Source organism: Aquila chrysaetos, chromosome 3 (genome assembly GCF_900496995.4).
Source record: "Aquila chrysaetos chrysaetos chromosome 3, bAquChr1.4, whole genome shotgun sequence".
NCBI lineage: Eukaryota > Metazoa > Chordata > Aves > Accipitriformes > Accipitridae > Aquila > Aquila chrysaetos.
Genome location: NC_044006.1, coordinates 838,362 through 853,245, shown reverse-complemented (window position 1 = coordinate 853,245; position 14,884 = coordinate 838,362). Strand labels below are relative to the sequence as shown.

At 41.5% G+C, this 14,884-nt stretch overlaps 1 long non-coding RNA gene across 1 annotated transcript; it reads left to right on the top strand.

Annotated features, from left to right (window-relative positions):
* Window positions 1-7,367: 7,367 nt before the first annotated feature.
* LOC115339204 lies at window positions 7,368-14,470 on the top strand. The gene is made up of 3 exons (XR_003922656.2): window positions 7,368-7,491; window positions 13,440-13,534; window positions 14,185-14,470. It is a non-coding gene; the product is annotated as an uncharacterized LOC115339204 (long non-coding RNA).
* The last annotated feature ends 414 nt before the right edge of the window (window positions 14,471-14,884 follow it).

Genomic DNA, 14,884 nt, shown 5'->3' with positions numbered 1-14,884 from the left:
ATAGGAATAAAATCATATAATGAAATAGTACAGATAACACTTGAAAGGAATCTGATGTGAGAGAACACCTTTAAGGAAAGGAAGGAAAAGTGCAATATTCTGTGGCTAAAGAGGAACAATGGGTGCACAAATACCGGACAGGGAATATGTGGTTAGGTAGGAGCACTGCAGAAAAGGTGCTAGTTTTAATACGGGCAAAGTCCATCCAAAGAAAAGTAAAAGAAATGGGTTTTCTTTTTTGAGTAATACATGTTAAATTGAAGGATCAGACTATGTGGAAGCAAACGGTTTGAGGATGTGCATGCTTACACTGTCATTAATACAGACAATCTATATCTTCCAAGAAAATGTTTGTTTTTCTTTTCCCTTTAATAGAGAAAGAACAAAGTTAAACTTAACTCCTGAAACTTTTGAAGACCAAAAAGAAAGTTTCCAGAAGGCAATCCCTTTGAAGGGATGCTTTGAAGATGCAAAGGCCACTTTCTGTAAAAATTACTCTTCTCTCTTTTTCAACACAGCTGGGTGACTTTTTGAACTGTGGCCTTTAAATAATATATATATTTAACATATTGATATATATTATTATATGTATACATATTTATTAAAACAATATATAACTATTGAAATAACATGATAGTAAACATATAATATTAAAATATTACATACACATATGTAATATGTTTTTTATAGAGATATAAAAAATATCTTTGGCTGACTGGTCAGAACTGTAGGAGACACAAACTGGTGTTGTTTTTGTTTTTAAGTCTGAGAGATGTTTTGCAGACATTTTCCTCTTGAAAATAATTTCATAAAATGGTTGTCTGTCAATCTTCTCATAGTGCTCTGACTCTGATTTTGTCCCCAGGGGATGCACAAAGATGAATGGACATTCAGGAAGCATTACATCTCATGGGACAGCATGGATATAAATCTCAACATATTCAAGGCTCCACAGATTGGTATTTGTGAAGTGATGAGCCGATGAGGTTAAAATGAGGGGACAGTAGAGGTGGGTCCATTTTCACGACCTGAATACAAAACCATATTTGATCTTGGCTTTTCTATCAAAGAAGGGCTTTCTGGGAGAGTGAGGAGGAAAACGGACAGAGGGGTTTGTGACAGTGGCTGTCATGATGATGGTGAAGCTCCACAAAGCAAATGCAAAGCTTTTGGAGGAGCTTTTTGGAGCTTTTTTTGCTCCATGCAAAAAAAAAAAAAAAAGCTTTTTGGAGCTTTTTTTGCTCCATGCAAAGCTAGGGAGGTGGAGCAGTCACCCCCGGGAGCTGTCTCCCTGTGACCAGTGGGTGCACAGGGGAGGTGGGAACAGATGAAACGTGTTGCTACAAGGGTGCGTAGCACCACAAGAAGCGACAACCACCTTACTCTGACACAGTGCTGAAAGGTGGGACACAAAGAAGTCCTGGGGACAACTGGTTTCCTTCCTTTTTTTCAGACAAGGCTGCTCTTTCTGAACCTCCCTAGAAATCTCAATCGCAGTAGATCCTTACTAAGTACTTGGGTGGATACGAAGAGCTTAAGAGCTCTCAGTTTCATCATATGTAATAAAGGAACGAGAGATCTTCCTTCTTACGGCTGTATTAAGGTTAGTTCAAGTCATGTGGGCCTGGGAGGTTAAGCACGTGGGTGATTAGCACACGTAGGGCTTGGTACTGCCATGGCTGCCTGGATAGTATTAAGTGAGCTGGCTAATCTTAAACTAGCTCGGGTGAGAGCTGCAGTCAAGGCATTGTCACGGTGAGCATGTTCATAAGGTTACTTCTATTCATTTGAAATTTCAGGGTAGACGTGGGCTGCTCTTGTTAATGATCTGTCTTCAAAAACAGCACAAGGGGAATGAGCAGCCATGATGCAGGTGAATAGAAAGAAAAAAAAAAATCTGCGTTCTCTAGCTCTGTTAAAACATAATTTGGATGGGCTCAATGAAACAGCTGCAATAGGCCACTCATTGCTTTGAAGATTCTTTGAAACTCTTGATCACTGCTTTGGGTGTTTTATATTGCCTTGTTTTCATAATGGATGAATAAATAGTTATACATTCACATAAATATGTTGAAATGAGTAGATGGTGTAAGGCCTGCCAGCCAAATCTACCAGATGGGGGAATGCTCTTGGGGCCCTTAGAGATGAGGAGAAAAGTTTTCTTCTGTACTAGAAGTTTCCTAAAATGCTCTTTGATCAGAAGTATGTGTGTGCAGTTGTCCCTACCTTTGAGACCGCTCTGAGCAGGAAACATCCACGTTTACATAACCCTTCTGCAGGTGAAGTTTTGTTTTCAGTGCTGAGCGAACTGTTTGGAGGCTTTACTGGTTTCACCCTGTTGCTCTCGAAGCAAATGAGCCCCACGAGTCCACCGTGCTTTAGCTGCTGTAGCAGGGTGGCTGGAGAGCCAGCTAGGTCAGCTGTGTCCACAGGGGTTGGTGCCCTCTCCAGCCAGATAATTTCCCGTTAGCTGCACCACAGTTATGAATTGAAACTAAGGCAGGGTTGAAATTTGTCATAAAGCATTATCAAAATTGGGGTTTAACACTTGAATTATCCTAAATTTCTCTCAGCTAGCTCTGATCTCATGGCACTATTCTCTTTAAAGCGTGTTTACGCTGGCAGAAGATGTTAGCTTGGTTACCTTGGATGGTAAAGCTTTTCAAACAGGGGCCATTTCTTACAGCTATGGATAGCGTGTCAGAAATAGTAACCTTGTAAGAGTCTTCCAGGGTATTTGCTGTACTGCAACTCCTCCTCCATTTCTGCAGGACATAATTATGAGATTCTGTGTGCCATAAAAGCTCCACACAGTCCATTCTTGAATCAGACTGTTTTTCATCCTAGGAGATTTTCAGAGGTCAAAGACTGCCATTCAGAGATATCTCCCGTGCCCAACAAGTGGAAGATATTATTTCTGATCACTTACAGTAACCAGCAAACTGGCTGGGAAACATCTCAAAATATTTGATGAAAAGAGTTTCCTCACCTCCTAATTTATGATATGCTTTTTATGAAAAACGTACCTTCACTTCCTCCTTCAAATATTCGATATTTAAAGGCAATAACGTTCATGCTAGAGATTTCTAATAGTAAGGCAAGATAACAGCTGCAACCTGTGATTCCCTTTTGATCAATTCAGGAAAGTTTTGATTACTAAGTGGTATTCACAACACAATTTTAATACTTTGGAGTTACGTAGTGGTTTGTTCTGCGTGCAAAATCATTGCAGGTACATGTGCAAACTGGAAAGCAGCATGTATAAATGGCCCATTTTAAAATAAATGCATACTGTACCTGTCTGGGTGCATAATGGCTATGAACTGCACCATTTAGGCTTCCAATAAATGCATTCACTGATTTGGAAACTGTAGAAAAGTGCTGCAGGGTTCTTTTTGGTCTTACCTTTGATACAACACTATTACAGCATGCCATCTTTATGATCTTTTTTCTCAGTTATGAATTATCTGGTTGAGTCTAGATCTCAATTTGCAATGCTTGTTTTCACAGGTTTGAATGAGTTCTGCATGGCAATGAAAGAAATTACAGATAATACTAACCATAACATGTCATCAATGTCTTTATTAAGACTGACATTGACTGTGGTGCTTCATAGCCTGGGTAATGACGCTGTCCTCTGTGATGAAAGATGAGGGCTAAGGAGTAGCAGTTGCAAAAGTAATTTCCTGATTTATTAAAAAAGAAAAAAAGAAATCGAACATCATTTGTTACTGGTGGTAGGGCAGTGTTTATTTTCATAGCTATCTTCCATAATTCTTGCTCTGTCAACACCACAGAACCTTAGATAATTAATTCTACTCTCCCATTTGGTACTGTGCAAATGAAATCACTGTCTGTCTTGCAGGAAGAGTATCTGGACTATGTGCTACCCCAAATTCAGAAGCAAGGATACCATGCTGGAAAGCAAATCACGCCTGCTCTCCAAAATGCCCAAGAAAGTAATCTGACTGTAAGGTATTTTTGAGGCGCAATCCTGTGTTAAGAGCTGCTTGTATTTGTCTTCCACTTAAATGATTCTCTTGCACTTCCATGAAAAATGGCTACTACTTAAGCATTCATTTTTTCATCAGGGAGAAAACATAAGCATCCTCCCTGATGAAATTGGCTTAATAAACCAGTCTCTTATTTAAGAACAATGTCTACTATAAAGTAATAGATTTGGTGATAAATGACTCCTTTAAATGGGTTCTTTTTTGGATTTAATCAATCTCGTTTGCTTATTGTATGTAAACCCATGAATTTAGTAGATTGTGCCTGTTACAAAGGCAAACCAGGATATAAGATATGGCAGTTATTCTCCTTCACAGGTTTTAGATTTGCAAATGTAAAATGGCCTATTTAGGAAGATTAAAAGAACTGAGGTTAATCTAACCTAGAGAGAAGACTACAATGAGGTTGAAGGAAGAGACTTAAGTCTTTGTATGCATAAGAGGCTGTTGCAAAAAAACGAGTCTGGCCATGTCCATGGTGAAACAAACTCATGGAATTAAATTCCATATTAGAAAAATAATTTTTTTCCTTTCTAATACTAAAGGCAGGGCAGTAGTATAGCATGACTTTCTAAGGGGAGTGCAAAAGTTTGACAAATATTTAGCAGAAAGATAAAGATCCCGACTCCACTGTAGGTGTGCGTTGGATTAGATCCCCCCTGCTCTGAGGTCCGTTCTACTTCCATTCTTGATTCTATGGCTCAAAAAACAAGTGGTTCTGATTCTTTAGGGATTATAGAGATTTTCACTGAGGTGAAATATGATGAACTTCTTGCATGTGCTTGCCTCTTCATCAAAGCACAATGTCCCCTCTCCTACTTTATCCTACTCCCATCTTTTTCCTTTGCTTTGCAACTCTTTCTTTTTCATTCAGAGAGAGCCCGTGGAGTGAAACCCTTCCAGATGACTTCAAAGTTAGCAAATCTGGTGCTGAGAAAGCAAAGACAGGAGCAGTGCCACAAGGTGGTGAAAGTGTGCATGAATTTATGGTTGAAGATGTCTGCAAGAAATGCTTTTCCTTTGTATTGCTGCTGCTCTCCTGAAGACTTTTTAGGAAGAGTAAGAGGGAAAACAAACAATTTTTCACATAGGGAATATTTTTCATTAATTTTCCAGGAGGGTCTGTTTAAACAGAAGTGTCTAGTTTCAGCTCAAGTTACTGCCTGTTAAGTCAACTGTTCTGGACTGAGCACAAGGTAATGAATTGAGGTTGAATTCTGGAGAGGTGCAATTAGACCTTTGATTCCTGTTTCTTTCCATTTTGTCATTAGTGAGCTTCAAGCTAACATCGTAGAGTTTTTCTTGATTTTTTTGTTTTTCTCTAAAGGTTATTGTGGATGAAAAGCATTTGACTTGCAACTCTTTTGGGGCGGAGTTCATCCAAGAGCAGAGGCACAAGGAAGCCCATTTGTCACTTAGAGTGACAGTGAAGTTTAGAGGGGCAGATGGTAGCACCCTTTTGCCTGAATTCTGAAAACAACCCATTTCTTCTCTGCAGCTTGGCTACATTAATCAAGGACTACATCAAAAGATGTGGGTCTGAGCAATGTCAGCTTGCTGGAGATAGGATCTGCTGATGAAACTATTGGCAGATATTTACAAAAATTATTACCTGTTCTGGGGGTGTGCACAGCGTCTTTTCCTTGGAAGTCAAAGGAACTTTGCCTTTGTCAGTTAGCTTGTGATTTTTGTATTTGAGGATATTACCAGCACAGCTAATACCGTGCATGCTTGTGAATCACTGTCAAAATGGCTGTGGATGCCTGAGGTTAAAAGCATGTGAAGCCACAGTGCCATCAGTGTGTCATTAGTCCTGTGTCATGGGATCTCTCGCTGCAGACCTGGCACCAAATTCTTTGATATCGGTGACAACAAATGTGACTGGATCTTTTGCCTCATTGAATGGGACAGCTGTGACACGGCCTTGGATTACTGGTGGGATGCTTCTCCAAACGGGTAAATGACTTCTTTACAACAGGACTTTGGATCAGGCCTCTGTGCCTCCCTTCTGTGAAAGGGGTCCTGGGGAGGGGGGGAAAAACAGTGCTCATGAACTCTGATTGCATTCCCTGGGGTGTAAAATGATGCTTGCTGTTTCTGGGCTCTATGCTCCTAATACTTAGAGACGATTCTGCTCAGTGCTGGGAGTGGGAACTTCTGCTTTCAGTTTGTGGGGACTGAGCTCTGCACTGACCATGTTGCAATGTCCAGGGTGGCTGCTGTGTGCTGCATAGTCAGGGTGGCAAATTCCAGGTAATCACTAATTTGTTACTCATGGATTAGTTCAGGTTCCCACTTGTTGCTCATTCGTGTTTTGCAAGTAGTAAGGCTTTTTTATGTTTTATTTAATTTTTTACTTCTCACTACTAAATGGTATGGAGACAATTAAACATCACTTTTACTTCTGCCATTTTAGATATATTTTCCAACCCTTTGTAACTCTCTTCCAGGTCTTCAAGCAATGCATTTGTTTCCTGCCAGGAGACCTGACACATCTCATCAAGAGCTCTGTACTTTACAGAGAAGACCTCAGAGCCTTTTCTTGTAGGGCAGCGCAGCAAGCTGTTGTTGTGGCTGTGTATCTCAAATGGGCAGTGAATCTTGTGTGTACAATTGTTCTTGGATATTTTTATTGCTCATAAGCTACTGGCATAATGTAAATACTAATAACAGTGGATCAGTGGCACTCCTACTTCTCTGCTTGCTTGTACCTTCCTATATCAAAATCGTACTTTGCTGCTGATGCTCCTGCACCTTCTGGGTCACCAGGACATGGTGACTGCACTCTGTGAGCAGCTCTGCTGTCTGCACCCCCCTAGGGCCAGCTCTCCAAAGAGCAGTGACTTTGGTGTGATCCTTCTCTAGCACTTGGCTGTACACCGCACTTGCACTGCCCCAGATGTCTAATGCATCTTCACATAACCTTTGCTTACTGGATTGTAGAGAGGAATCCCTCTGGGGGAATGTTACTGCTCTTGTTGCAGTTAAGACTCTTATGGCCTTTATTCAGTGCAAATGATGCATGGCTAGTCTTCTGTTTATCCTGAACCACCGTTATGCACAGAAATGCTGTACCTCCCCTATTTTCCTTCAGCTTTCTATAGTGTTTCTCTTTTCCCCACCTTCTGTGGCCAGTCCCCTCCACTCCCTCCTGTTTTCTGTTTCCCCTCAGACTCACATTTTACTGTCTATGTTCCACTGGACTCTTTCTTTTCTGAAGAAGTGGAAACAGTGGACTAGACTAAACTGACCCCCTAACCCATCTCCTCCCCTGAAAGCAAGGCGTTTGCAGTAAAACATATTGAGGCTCAAACCACAATGTCATTAAGTGAAATCATTCCTCTCTTGCAGGCACTCCTTGGGAACTGGTGCCACCAGATAAAGTTCATTCCTGAGCTCAAGCTTGTTGCCTCCTGCTCAGCAGCTGATAAGAGCCATGATGCTTACTTTGTTTCCATTAAAATAACACCGGCAAACCCTGGTAAGACAGGTCTCTGCCTCTGTTCTGTAATTTATCCATTGCACAATGGTATCAGGCAGTGCTGCTGGTATTTTAACATTCTCTTCCTTCTGGGTAGAACATACTGGTACCAAACTTTCAGGTGCTGGGAAACATGAGATGGGGAGAAAATGTGGAAGTGGCTCACTTTTTTAATATTTATGTGGTTTGGGTTTGGTTTTTTTTTTTTTTCAGCTGTAAATAAATGAAGCTTTTGGAAGTTGTTTTACACTGTATGAGGACACCTCCAGCAGAGTGGGAGAATGATTGGGTATGACAGGATCAGTTTCTGTAGGAAAACTGTAGGAAGCCTTGCCCTTTTGAAATATCCCCTTGGGTTGGAAAGGGATCTGAAGGCATTCTGCTTTCTGCCTTAGGAACCCGAGTGAAGTGCATCGGCTCAGGGCTTTATGGCCCAGGGAAAACTTGTGGTCTTCTGCCAGCAGAGAAGTATTGTGTTTGGCAGAATTGGCAGTCAAGGTGCAGGGGGGATGGCGTGGGAGCGGAGCAGTGACTTGGGGAGTAGGTTGTGGCAGAGAGGCTCGGGCTGAGCTGCTGCTGACCGGAGGCTCGTGGTGAGTTTGGGTGTGCTGTTGATGAGGAAGCCTGCCTCGAGAGGGTGAGCCTGGGGAGGTGTAGATGTTTGCAGGGAGATGGGGTAAGGTGGTGGAGGAAGCTGGGTACCTTCCTGGTCAATCACCTCCCTCAACTTTCAGACCTATTTCTCTGCCTTTTCTCGCAAATATTACTCAACTTTCCCACCATTGAATTCCCTTTTTCTTCCCATCTCTTTCTTTTTTTTTTTGTTCACACTCCTTGATTGTGTCCCTTCTTTATATGCATCTCATTCCTCTTTCATTCTTTTTTTTTTTCACTTTTTCCCCCTCTCGTGGCTCTGCATTCTCCCATCCCCCTTCTCTGCTTTCATAACGCATTTAGTCTGGCAGCAATCCACAATCTCCTGAAAGCTAATGGGGTACAACAGAAAGCCCCATAGTTGCTATTTAGCATGCTGGCAATTGTCCAAACGTGTTTCTGTATCTGGTCTGCTATAAAGTTGGGAGACATCTGACAATTTTTTTTATCTACAGCTGTATTGTTTGTGCTGTTTTCTTCAGCCTCAGTAATCACTGTTTCCTCTCTGCTTTACCTATTTGGGCTATGCTCTGCTCTTCAACAACGTAGGCTGAATAATGTCTGTCTGGAAATTGTGGGTCTCTGCAACTGCGGTTTTGCCTGTCCAGACAATTCTGTGATAACAAAAGATGTGAATGTTGAATTACCACTTCCAAGAGTCTAAAATCCCAACTGCTGGCACCTGGACTCCTAAACTTCTCTGGTTTTGGTGCTGCTGGATAGGATACTGTTGAGTCTTCTGTGGCTGTCATAATTTATCAATCTGTAAATTTTGTCTTATCTTACTAAAAAAAAATCTTCCTTGTGCATCTTCTCTTGCATCTGGATAGATGCATGTAAAGGAAATGATGTGGTGATTTGGAAGCTATTCTGCCTGTGGGCATGTTGCCTTTCCCCCTAAGAAAGCAGTTTCTCTGTGCTTCTGACAAACTTGTGGTTTTTAAACCAATAGCTTCTGGTGGCCCCTCTCGGTGTACGGGAGTGAACTCTGATGGTGGTGTAATGGTCTGCCACCGCTTAAAACAGGCTTGTTTTAATACGCTGAATGAATGTAATGATTTTTCTGCTTCGGGCTGTAGCAGAGGAGGATCACCACCAGGTGGTAATGTTGGGCTTTCGTTTGTGCTGTAAACAGCCTGGGTTTCTGTGTACGGTTTTCAGGGAAGGATTTATATGGTGGGATTAACCAGGGTCATCTCTGCGGATTTTTTTTGTTTTGTTTTGTTATTTGCACATAAGCTTTGTATAAGAAGGAATTTCAGCCCGTGAGCAGCTTGCAAATTCTTGTCTACTCCCCAAATATTCAGAATTTGGCATTTGAGGTGTGCTGTTGGTTGTTTAAATTGTTTGTTTGGGGGCCCATTGCTGCTGTTAATCTATACATCTGCATCCTTTCAAACGATGGTGGGGGTTTTGGGGGGATTGGTTTTTTGTGGTTTTTTTTTTTTTTAATTATTACTTTATTTTTTAGCAACTGAGCAGACCTGGGATCATGCTGCAGGGCCAGAACTGCTCCTCAGAGCCATCTCTCATGTATGCTTCACGGCAAGGGGATGGAGAAGGCCGGTTCAAAAGAGGGTCCTTTTAGAAATGCCTTTTGTGTTTGCAAAGCAGTTTTCTCTAGTGCAAGGAGATACTAATTTCCAGGCATCTTGGCACATGACTTAGGTGTGACCTTCTTGTCTGGGTCCCTTTTTAAAGCCAAAATTTGATGTTGGTTTTTAATCAGTTGGCCCTGTGCTTCCCCCTCACCTGTGCTCACAGTGTTTGCCTCCTTTTTTGCCAGTGTTCTAGTTTTTAGCTGCAACTGTGGTTCTTCCATTAGAGTACCAGGTGCTACTGATCTGGAAAGTGCCTGTTGGGTGTCTGAGCCTCCTGCTCAGGGGGATATCCAGGGCTTGTAAACCAGAGAAACCAACCATCCCCAAAGAAAACAGGAGCCCCCTTGGCCCTCCCTCCCGACAGAAGAGCCCATTGCCCAGGCTGGTCATTCCTTTTCCTTGACAGCGGTGGCTGTAAGCGGCTGCTCCAAGAGGCTGGCAGGCCTCTGCAAGCACCATCACTTACACTGACAGGCTGTTATTTTTCTATTAGGGCTCTCTGATTTTAGGTTGTAAATCACTGAGTATATTACTTGCCAGGGCCCCGTCCTGGCTGTTGTGTTATCCAAGGGATTGTATGAAGAGTGGTCGCACTTGACTTCTGCTTCCTAGTTGCTCCTGCTTTTGCAGGAAGAGTGGATGCCGGATCCCTCTGCCGAGCTGCTCTGTCCGCATCTTGTTTCTCTGCTGCCTTTTCTGTACGGATTGTAATATCATGCATCTTTGTCTTTCCTTCTGCTTGCAGTCTTTAACAGCTTCCAAAATCCTACTGCCAGCCCACTGCAAAAGGAGATTTTTCTCTTCTTCTCTTGTGCCTTCACTCCTTTTTGAAGAATAACTGTGTACTGGGTTTCTCTGGTTTTCCTTCTAGGAACAGAGTTAAGAATTTGCATAGCATTTGCATGTAGCGTTGGCTTTGCATGAAATGAAGGCCAGCAATGGCCCCTGCTCTTCTGTAATATTTTTTTTTACCTGGATATGGATCTAATCAATTGAGTTTCATTGTCTGGATGGAGGCTTTTTTCTAAATCTGTTTAGGTCAGAGTTTTTGTCTGTGACCACTACAGAGGTTCAAAGTTTGGATACTTTTGTAAATGTCTCTCCTTTGTTCCTTTCTTTGCCTTGCCTTCTTTTTATACAATCTCTCCTCTTTAATATTCTCTGATTTTCTATAACTTTCCCTTTTATGCTCTCTTTACTTACCCTGGAATTCCTCTCCTTCATGTAGACTCTTTCAGACACACAGACCTGTCCTACACAGCCCTCACTGAGAATCAGCAATGTGTTTCAAATGACCTGCTGTCATTTTCATGCATAGCTGTATATTTTCTTTGCTCATAGGCCATCAGTGATTGCTTTAGAGAAAGGCATCCTCTGTTTTGATGGTTCCCCAGAGATTAATTTATTGGCAAGACACCATAAAAGTTCTTTTTCTCCTCTCCATTCTGCAGCTGAAATCATACATGCCTATAATGGCTATTATTTCTGACACTTGCTGTTTTATTAGTAATATTGAGATTTGTATCTTAATCAGCCAGTTGATGCTGGTCAGCATTAATGGCAGTACTGTTCTAGTAGTAGGGCAGAATTACGATAAGTTTGGTAGATGTTTCTGCAAAGGCTGCTATATAAAGCCTATATTCTGTCAGGGTTCTCTTGTAACCTTAAAAATAATTAAATAGCGTTCATGAAATTAGAATTTTTCTCCCTCCCGATTCCCTGTCTTTTTGGCCTCACAATGTTTGTTGCACGTTAATGGATTTTACTGGTGCTTGATGGATCACTTTTGTCTGCAAACCATTCCTGGTTTGAATATATTGAGGGACTATTGTCCAGTTGCTGATGCCTGTTACAGTACAGTAAGCAACTTCTTCATATGCACCCCTTTCCTGGTGAAAGAGGGGCATGGATGAGAGTAGAGAAATCCTTCTCAATGTACCTGCAAGGAGATGATGATTTAGACGGACTCTGCATGGCAGAGTATTTTGGTATATGCTAGGCTTTAATGGCACTCTCACTACTAACACAAGACTGCAGATGTCCTTAAGGCATTGTTTCCTTTCTCCTTTAAAATTGTTACAGAGCCTCCAATTCCAACAAGCTATATTTGCAGATCTTCTAATCCAGTTATTGTGCTGCTACATTTGTCTGATAGCTATCATGTCCCATCTCCATCAAGAGCAAGTAATAAGTTTGTTCTTCATTCTCATTTATAAATTTGTATAATGAATAGTTCTGAAGTTATACATAATAAAGAGTTGGTGCATAACTGATGCGGATCTTGATGATCTCTCTCCTCTTGGGGACAGCTTGTGTGAGCCCTAGCCACACGATCCCTCAGGGATGCAAAGGCATCCTTTTGTAACACTGGATGAAACTGTGCAAGAGGCATGTCTTTCGGTGTTGGAAATGTGAGCTGATCTCCTGATGCAATCAGGGCTGTAGCAAAATCATCCCATTTCTAATGGCGTAGGCATATCTGAGACCTGGGTGTGCACTCCCAGGGTAGCTGCTCTCCCTCACTCTCTGGACTACGACGTTATCAGTTCTTCTAATTAATACTTTGTTTGGTTCATGCAGGCACTCAAATTATACATTGTTCAGCTCATCAAATTACACTTACGCTTACTTCAGAAATTTTTTTAAAAGTTAAATTTGTTTCTCATCAGTTCTAATTAACACATGGAGATGGTCTTTGTTACCTTATGCTTTATCACTGTTCTGCAGTCCTGTCTGTCTTTAGCCTTTCCTGGTCTGGGACCGTGGTGAATATTTGTAGAGGTATTATGGTTTTGGAGAAGTGCCCAATAGAAACTAGTTGAAGAATGATGGAGAAGTTATCCAAATAAAAGCAGTATGCATATTAATAGTACTCCAGCAGTAAAAAACAAATAGAATTAAATGGACCATGTTTCTAAGAAATGTCTTGGCCTCTAACAGACTGAAACATGAGCTAAATCTGCTCACTTGCACATCATAACATAAACAGCTTGATGTGGAACAAATCTTCTGCCACATCAATGGAACAAATTTAGATTAAAACTCTGATCATGACTCACTCAGTGCTCTGTTGATGCTCAGAATCTCTTCTAGCTTCCAGACGGCACTGATAGCACCTGAGCAGGATTATTGTACGCTTTACAAATGCATCATGCTCTTTACCTTAAGTTTCCCAAAGCAGTTGATTTTGTAGTAGGGGGAAATTTAATCTTCTTGGTATTCTAATGAATATTGTTTGGACGTGGAGCTGATACTGTGCTGAGCTGATGCTTCTGTTCTATTCTCAGTGGAGCCATTATAAGTTGACTCTAGTGGAAACTGCTGTAGCCATCCTGCCAGGTGTGTCTCTAAACAAGTGATTCAACTTTTCCAAGTGCTTCTAGTAGTGGATACTGTTTTGCTCTTAGTGCTCTTGGAGTCAATGAATGGTATTAAATGCAGCATGATGAAAGAAAGATAGTAGAAAACATCAATATAGGCTTTTGTGATGAAACATGACTCATTTCCAGTGGTTAGACATTTACTGAGAATCAAGAGGAATCCATGAGAAGCATGCAAAAGAAACAAAGTTTTTGTGCAGGCTACAAGTGAGGCTGATGAGAGGAAAGCATGCTGGGTGGGCTCATACAGCCAGTCTTCGATGATGCCTCAAGGTGCTAAAGAGATTTCTGTTTCCCATTTTTACTTTTGCAGAGATTTGGGATCTGCTTCACTTGTCATGAAACAGCCTGAAGAAGAAGAGACTGCTCAAGGAAAAGGACATCAGCAAGTGTGGTTCTGTGCTTTAGGTAAGAGCTGGAGCAAAGTCGGGCTTGATCCAAACTGTGCTGCTCTCTGTGTAAGCACTGTTGCTTCTTCTCTGTGAATCCTGCTCCCAAGCAACAGATTCTTTTAGAAATGAGGAAGCATCACCTCGTAGCATTCTTGCTTCTCTCTCTGCCTTGTCTTGGTCAGCAGCATAGCTTTCTAATTCTGGCTATTTTATATCTCAGTAAAGTTGCTGCAGAATCTGTCTTTACAAGACATTCTCTTATGCTTAATCTTGAAAAGAAATAATGCCCCTCAAAAAGTGCTGTCACAGACTTCAAACATGTAGAATGTACTTCAGATAAAAGCAGGACTCTAATGGTCTGTGCGGTATGATTTGAAGTGTAGGAGCTTTGGGCATGTGATGATGCTTCTGACATTTGCAGAAAACCCAACCAGCAGAAGGTGAAAATGTCAAGATATGTGTCGATTCTCTCAAGAACCAGAGAGCTGCTGCTAAAACTTAAGTTTTAGCAAAAATAAAATGAGCAAAACTGGCAGAAAGATCTAAGGAGTGAAGCAGCAGCTGTACAAAAGGTTGGAAGTGTTGGTCCTGCTCTGCAGCCTACCCACTGGTCACAGAGGAAGGAGAGCAGACAATGCATGAGTCACTCTGTGTCCTTCCTTCTAGGTGATTTTACAACAGAAATGTGAGAAGAATCCTGACACAACTATCCTAATCACCAGTTCTGAGGATGGCTGTATTTATGCTTCATTAGTAGGTAAGAAAGGGGGAATGCTGGGCAAATTCTGAGCAGAGCACTGTAAAGGTGAGTGCAGTTGACCAGACCACGTCTATAGAAGCTGATGACTGGATCTTCTTGACTGGGCATTAGAGTATCTTCAGGAGGAAACTAAACTAAAATACTTACCCATACTGAATGCAGAAATATGGTCCAGCAGGGTGCTGACTTTATATCAGGCAAATCTCTAAACAAGACTCTGCTCAACTGATCCATGCTGTGTCTGAGAGTCATAGATTTTGGTCTAATATTTGCTGTGAACTACTGAACCCTACAAGTTGTTCATGTTATTGCTGTCCATATCCCTGAAGGGATGAAAGTACCCCCACCCCCCCCCCCCCTTTTTTTTTTTTTTTTTTTGGCAGATAACTTTCTTCCAGTTTCTTAAAGTCACAGTGACAATTCCTGCAGAAATAATTTAGATAGTGGAGAAGATGTAAAGGTTAAACTGACAAGAACCTCCATAAATTGTTGAGCTTGTCCTTAGTGAGAATCTTCATGAATTAATTTTATTTTATCTGTTCAGCAGATTGCGAATGGTTGGATCTCATCCCTGGTCCCTTCAGAGCTTCTGAGCTCTTGGAGGGT